Source organism: Ascaphus truei, chromosome 17, assembly GCF_040206685.1.
Source record: "Ascaphus truei isolate aAscTru1 chromosome 17, aAscTru1.hap1, whole genome shotgun sequence".
Taxonomy (NCBI): Eukaryota; Metazoa; Chordata; class Amphibia; order Anura; family Ascaphidae; genus Ascaphus; species Ascaphus truei.
In genome coordinates this window covers 18939700-18948247 of record NC_134499.1, presented here as the reverse complement: position 1 = coordinate 18948247, position 8548 = coordinate 18939700, and positions in this window count along the sequence as shown.

Sequence of the window (8548 nt, the reverse complement as noted above, 5' to 3'; positions counted from 1 at the left end):
TAAGGGGGGGCAGTGAGGATGTGAGGTGTGTGTGTGTGAGTGGGGGGACAGTAAGGTGGGGTGGTGAGGATGAGAGGGGGGTGTGTGTGAGAGGGAGGGACAGTAAGGGGGGGTGGTGAGGATGAGAGGGGGCTGTGTGAGAGGGGGACTGTAAGGGGGGGGCGGTGAGGATGAGGGGGCTGTGTGAGAGAGGGGGACTGTAAGGGGGGGCGGTGAGGATGTGTGGTGTGTGTGAGTGGGGGGACATTAAGGTGGGGTGGTGAGGATGAGAGGGGGGTGTGTGTGAGAGGGAGGGACAGTAAGGTGGGGTGGTGAGAATGAGAGGGGGTGTGTGTGAGAGGGAGGGACAGTAAGGGGGGGCGGTGAGGATGAGAGGGGGCTGTGTGAGAGGGGGACTGTAAGGGGGGGCGGTGAGGATGAGAGGGGGCTGTGTGAGAGAGGGGGACTGTAAGGGGGGGCGGTGAGGAGTTGAGGTGTGTGTGAGTGGGGGGACATTAAGGTGGGGTGGTGAGGATGAGAGGGGGTGTGTGTGAGAGGAGGGACAGTAAGGGGGCGGTGAGGATGAGAGGGGGGTGTGTGTGAGAGGGAGGGACAGTAAGGTAAGGATGTGAGGTGTGTGTGTGAGAGGAGGGACAGTAAGGGGGCGGTGAGGATGAGAGGGGGGTGTGTGTGAGAGGGAGGGACAGTAAGGTAAGGATGTGAGGTGTGTGTGTGAGAGGAGGGACAGTAAGGGGGCGGTGAGGATGAAAGGGGGGTGTGTGTGAGAGGGAGGGACAGTAAGGTAAGGATGTGAGGTGTGTGTGTGAGAGGAGGGACAGTAAGGGGGCGGTGAGGATGAGAGGGGGGTGTGTGTGAGGGAGGGACAGTAAGGGGGCGGTGAGGATGAGAGGGGGGTGTGTGTGAGAGGGAGGGACAGTAAGGTAAGGATGTGAGGTGTGTGTGTGAGAGGAGGGACAGTAAGGGGGAGGTGAGGATGAGAGGGGGGTGTGTGTGAGAGGAGGGACAGTAAGGGGGCGGTGAGGATGAGAGGGGGGTGTGTGTGAGAGGGAGGGACAGTAAGGTAAGGATGTGAGGTGTGTGTGTGAGAGGAGGGACAGTAAGGGGGCGGTGAGGATGAGAGGGGGGTGTGTGTGAGAGGGAGGGACAGTAAGGTAAGGATGTGAGGTGTGTGTGTGAGAGGAGGGACAGTAAGGGGGCGGTGAGGATGAGAGGGGGGTGTGTGTGAGAGGGAGGGACAGTAAGGGGGCGGTGAGGATGAGAGGGGGGTGTGAGAGGGGGGACAGTAAGGTGGGCGGTGAGGATGAGAGGGGGGTGTGAGAGGGGGGACAGTAAGGTGGGCGGTGAGGATGAGAGGGGGGTGTGTGTGAGAGGAGGGACAGTAAGGGGGCGGTGAGGATGAGAGGGGGTGTGTGTGAGAGGGAGGGACAGTAAGGGGGCGGTGAGGATGAGAGGGGGGTGTGTGTGAGAGGAGGGACAGTAAGAGGGCGGTGAGGATGAGAGGGGGGTGTGAGAGGGGGGACAGTAAGGTGGGCGGTGAGGATGAGAGGGGGGTGTGAGAGGGGGGACAGTAAGGTGGGCGGTGAGGATGAGAGGGGGGTGTGTGTGAGAGGAGGGACAGTAAGGGGGCGGTGAGGATGAGAGGGGTGTGTGTGAGAGGGAGGGACAGTAAGGGGGCGGTGAGGATGAGAGGGGTGTGTGTGAGAGGGAGGGACAGTAAGGGGGCGGTGAGGATGAGAGGGGGGTGTGTGAGAGGGAGGGACAGTAAGGGGGCGGTGAGGATGAGAGGGGGGTGTGTGAGAGGGAGGGACAGTAAGGGGGCGGTGAGGATGAGAGGGGGGTGTGTGAGAGGGAGGGACAGTAAGGGGGCGGTGAGGATGAGAGGGGGGTGTGTGAGGAGGGACAGTAAGGGGGCGGTGAGGATGAGAGGGGGCTGTGTGAGAGGGAGGGACAGTAAGGTAAGGATGTGAGGTGTGTGTGTGAGAGGAGGGACAGTAAGGGGGCGGTGAGGATGAGAGGGGGGTGTGTGTGAGAGGGAGGGACAGTAAGGGGGCGGTGAGGATGAGAGGGGGGTGTGTGTGAGAGGAGGGACAGTAAGGGGGCGGTGAGGATGAGAGGGGGGTGTGAGAGGGGGGACAGTAAGGGGGCGGTGAGGATGAGAGGGGGGTGTGTGTGAGAGGGAGGGACAGTAAGGTAAGGATGTGAGGTGTGTGTGTGAGAGGAGGGACAGTAAGGGGGCGGTGAGGATGAGAGGGGGCTGTGTGAGAGAGGGGGACTGTAAGGGGGCGGTGAGGATGAGAGGGGGGTGTGTGTGTGAGAGGGAGGGACAGTAAGGGGGAGGTGAGGATGTGAGGTGTGTGTGAGAGGGGGGACAGTAAGGGGGCGGTGAGGATGAGAGGGGGGTGCTCTCAAGGCCGCTGACATGGGGACCCCGGTAGAAATTTAAAAAAAAATTGTTATGGGGGCATTTCAACATTTTTGCAGGGGAGAGCCTAAAAAATGGAGTTACACACATCAATACGCTCACCATTCCCATACACATTTACACACACACACACACCAATACATCCACCAGTCCCATACACACACACACACACACACACACACACACACACACACACACACACACACACACACACACACACACACACACACACACACACCAATACATCCACCAGTCCCATAAACACACACACACACACACACACACACACACACACACACACACACACACACAAACACCAATACATCCACCAGTCCCATAAACACACACAAATCAATACATCCACCATTCATACACACACACACACACACACACACACCAATACATCCACCAGTCCCATAAACACACACACACACACACACACACACACACACACACACACACACACACACACACACACACACACAATCACACCAATACATCCACCAGTCCCATAAACACACACAAATCAATACATCCACCATTCATACACACACACACACACACACACACACACACACACACACACACACACACACACACACACACCAATACATCCACCAGTCCCATACACGTAAACATACACACACACGCACACCCCAATACATCTACCATTCATATGTACACACACATACATCAATCAATACATCCACCATTCACATCCACATACCATTCATACGAACATACACCGGTCAATACATTCACCATTCTTATATACACACACACACACACACACACACATATCTATACATCCACCATTCATATACATACACACGCACACACCAATACAGCTACCATTTACACACACACACACACACACACACACACACACACACACACACACACACACACACACACACACACACACACACACACACACACACACACCAATACAGCTACCATTCCCATACACACACACCAATACATCCACCATTTACACACACACACACACACACACACACACACACACACACACACACACACACACACACACACACACACACACACACACACACACACACACACACACACATCTATACATCCACCATTCATATACATACACAAACACACACGCACACACCAATACAGCTACCATTCCCATACACACACACACCAATACATCCACCATTTATGCATACACACATGCACAGGTCAATACACACACACACACACACACACACACACACACACACACACACACACACACACACACACACACACACACACACACACACACACACACTTCATACACATCAATACATCCACCATTCATATACACACACATCAATATATCCACCATCCATACACACACACACATCAATACATCCACCATTCATATATAAACACACACGCACACACAAACACATCCATACATCCACAATTCATATATACACACACATACAAACAATGCATCCACCATTCATATATACAGTTGTTGAAAAAGAAAGGGAAAATCAGCTTAGTCTGAAGAAACGCGTAGGGACGTGTTACCACTGTCATTTTACAAGTGCTTAGAACCAGTGTCAGTACTGAGAAGTGAAGCCAGACCCTGTTCCGGTGTATTGGGACTCTTTATTACGAAGGGAACTTACACCTAAGAGACGGGAGTGGCCGGAGGAACCTCTAAGGTGTAACACCACCCAGAGAGGCGTGACGTCAGTCCAGAGCACCTCCAGTGGAGAAGAAACCTAATAGTAATGTGTTGGTCCCCACACCATTTGTACCTGCCAAATTGCCTTTGCATGATAAGAACCTCTATTTACAACAAAGGAGAGCGAAAGAACGCTAGGATGCATTGGTATTACCTCAATCAGTGCCTACTGCGGTCAGCAACAGATATATGTTGCTGTCCGATATAGGGTCTGAGAGTGATGCAGAGAGTATCTCCTATACACCCCTCCCCACACCGGCCACTAAAACTAACTTTTCTTTTTTAGAATGGAGGAAGGAAAGAGAGCATATTTTTCCAGAAGTGGAAATTGTAAAACCACAACTAGAACCTCGACCTCCTCCAAACTACAAGAAAAGAAAGACAGGGTCAGAGGGAGAAGAGGAGGTGCTAGTAGAAATCACATAAGAAAAAAGATAGAATATTCCAACATATTCAACATTAGTCAGTATCCACTTACTAATATTGAAAAAAAAGGTACTGAATAAGGGTCTAACATTTGCTCCGGTTTGCGGGCCAAATAGTTTTCATTTGTTTATAGATGTTCATAAATTTGCCCGCAAACTAGCTCTGAAGAAATAATTTGCACGGGATGCTGTATCCAACCAAACAAATTTACTCAGAGAGGTACGCAGCCCAGATAGTTCTCAACGTAAGAGCTTTAAGAAAACATCAACTTTTTACCCTAAGTTCTCACAGGGACATTTGGTTAGCTCTTTCATGGAGATGGTTAATATGGATCTGGAAAATTCATGTCGTACTTATAAAATCAGGCATGATCATTTTAATGTTCAAGAGAAGGAGGCTGTTCAGAGTTTGGAAAATAATGACTCAATAGTCATTAAATCTGCAGATAAGGGTGGAGGTATAGTGGTGATGGACAAGGATTATTATATACCAGAGTCCGTGAGATTATTGGGAGATAGGGCCACATACCTCCCCCTTACAGGTGACCCTTTGGGGCATTTTAAGGCTGAAGTGGGGGATTAAAGTTCTATAATGGTGAACCCCGCTTCAGCTGAATATTGAGTCCATGTTTAGGGGTAAGGTGCTAGTGGGTGACGTAGTAGGTAAACGGCAAAGAAGCAAGAACCCACTGAAAGCACTCAATGCCCCCTGTAAAGTATTGTGATAATAATAAAAATAATCTTTAATGCCAAGCTAATTAAAATAATGGGTGTTAAAATACAACAAATGACACACATATATATTAACCCTATGGTGAGTGTATATGACACTCCGGGTCAATGTAATAGAGGGACAGTTTGAGGTGTATTAGATCAAACGTGCCCAGAGAACTGATATGCAGTGTTCCCTAATTGTGGTAGTTAGGTGTAAGCAAAGGTGGGGAGGGGCTGCAAAATCACCTGTCTTAGTTGTCAGACAAGTCCCAAGGTGATGAGTGGGTAAGGATGGTGGAAATGTGAGACTGGTCGTAATGCTGCTGTGTATAGGCAATAGATCGATACACACTAATCAGTGTGTGCTCACTAAGCATACAATATATTGCTCCAATGATGGATAATCAATAGTATATACTCTGTATATTAACCCACATGTAATCACCTAAAAACAGCTAATGAACTCCAAAATGATAGAGAGCTAGCTGTCATACACAAAACACATGTGCAGTGGCTAATAGATTCCTATAGACGGTGTGGCTGTAAGTATACCTATGCACATATTCATGAATGTGCTACCACCGTCACGAATGCTTATACCACTAAATAACTGTGTATTAGTATAGCGAGACCTGTCTTAGGTATCAGACAAGTCCCAGGGTGATAAGTGGGTAGAGATGATGGAAATGTGAGACTTGTCATAATGCTGCTGTATATAGAACTGGGGGATTTGCTGACCACTGGCTTGAATAGTGGGGCTATATGTCAAGATGAGTTTGATCTTTTTGTTTATTCAGTTTCCCCGCACTCCTTTATTTTATTTTATACCCAAAATTCACAAAAGTCTCACTTCACATCCTGGTAGACCTATTATTTCTGGTATTTCTTCACTTACTTCTAACTTACTTCTAACCTTTCACAATTTATTGATCATCACCTCCAACCCATAGTCACTGGTGTTAAATCCTATTTGCGAGACACGACACATATATTGCAAATTTTGAAAGATCTCAAATTGCAGCCTGGGTATATATTGGCTACTGCTGATGTTACATCTTTATATACTGTTATTGATCATCACCTAGGCTGCCAAGCCGTGTCTCGTAAATTGAAAAATAAATGTAACCTTCCATTAATTAAAGGGAATTTTTTGGTTGATAGTATTTGGTTTATTTTGACGCACAATTATTTCACGTTTAATTCACATTATTACATTCAGAAATGTGGCACCGCTATGGGCACGAGGTTTGCTCCTAGTTATGCAAATTTATTTATGGACAGTTGGGAGGAAGAGTTTATTTGGAACAACTGTCCTCTAGGAGCAAAGCTGGTGCTCTGACGGCGCTATATTGATGTGGTTTTTGTTTGGTCAGGCAGTCAGGCCTCATTGGGTGATTTTTGCACATATTTAAATTGTAATCATCACAATCTTAAATTCACTTGTAATTATAGCACTGAGCACATTGATTTTTTGGATCTTCACATTTATATTAGTCAAAATACACTTCACACTAAAACTTTTTTCAAGCCAGTACAAGCTAATAACTACTTGCGTGCTGACAGTCAGCATAACCCACAGTGGCTACGAAATATTCCGAAGGGTCAGTTGGTGCGTCTTAAACGCAACTGCTCCGAAGATGAGACTTTTAAGATTCAGGCCAAAGACCTAAAAAGTAAATTTATTGGGAGAATGTATTCGGAGAGTCTCTTAGATGAGGCATTCGAACAAGTCAACAATATACAAAGAGACACTTTACTTAAATATTACAATAAAAAAAAGGACACAATAGAAAGGTGTAATAATCAAGTTGCTTTTATTACTCAGTATAATGAGATGGCACCTAAAATAAAACAGATAATAAATAAGTACTGGCCCATCCTGTTGAAAGATGATATTTTGGCGGACATTCTCCCAAAAAAAACACACATTATATTCTCAAAGGCTAATAATTTAAAATCTAAACTAGCCCCGAGTTGTCCGGTAAAGCAACAAAAACAGAAACGGGCAGGGAGTTTAAAAGGTTTTTTTACATGTGCGAAATGTGTGGCTTGCTCTTATAGTGTGAATGCCAAACAATTTACATCAAACATAACCTCTAGATGTTATCCCATTAAGACATTTATAAATTGCCACTCAACTTTTGTGATATACTGGCTTCAATGCCCATGTGGCTTGCAGTATATTGGCAGAACTGGGCGAACTTTCCAGAGGCGCATCTCTATGAGCACATTTATAATATTAAAAAGGGATTGGTCACACATAGTGTCTCTCACCATTTTCTTATGTGTCATAATAAAAACCCGAAAGGTTTACGTTGTCAGGCTATTGAGGTTGTTCAGGCCAATCCGAGAGGTGGGAGTAGACTTAAACAGGCCAGTATGCGTGAAGCATACTGGATTTATGAATTAAAAACACTTTCTCCAAGAGGGCTGAATATAGACTTCGAATTAAAGGCCTTTTTATAAAGTGATATATTGAGTCCATCCTCTGAAAGCCCCATTGTTTATTTATTTTTTAACCAAAATTATTTTTAATATAACTTATATATTTTAATGATATTTTAATGTTTTATGTTTATTGTTATGTTTGTATTGTTATATGTATAGTAAGGCTTGTTTATTGTGAGACCATGACCATGGCAATTGCAGTGTTAAAAATTTAATTATGCAATTAGCCAATTAAAATCACGGATAGAGTGTATATATACTATCAAGTGTCAGTGTCATTCACACCCCCTGAAGAAGTGCGCGCATGCGCATGAAACGCGTTGGGAAGTTATTCTCTTGTTTTAGAGCTGTCTATGGTTAAGGAGGACACTGTGTAGCAGTTGATCAGGTCGTAAGGGGGGAGGAAAGAGAGAGGAGCATCGTTCCAGGAAGCCCCGCGGTGTGTGACGTCACATCCGCCCGGAAGTTCTGCTTTCCAGCGACATACCATCCACCCCGAACACGAGGGAACTCTTGGAAAGGAGCTCCGGTCACCATTACTAAGGAGCATCAGTGCGATTTACATCTGTATTGCCTGTTTCCTTCTATTGTGCTGTAAGTAGGGTTTCACTTTTACCCCTCTGGACCTTGGTGCTATTCTCTGTACCCTCCAGATACCCAGCATTTTATGTTGTTATTAAATAGCTTTGTGTTAAGGTTTTTAGCCTTGCTAGTGTTGTTTTGTCTGTGTGTTATGTCTGTTTTGTGTTGTTTGTCCTGAATGCCCTTTGTCAACATTGATTGGCATACTGCACAATAATTTGTTTTGTTGTCTTTTCTCCACATATTGCA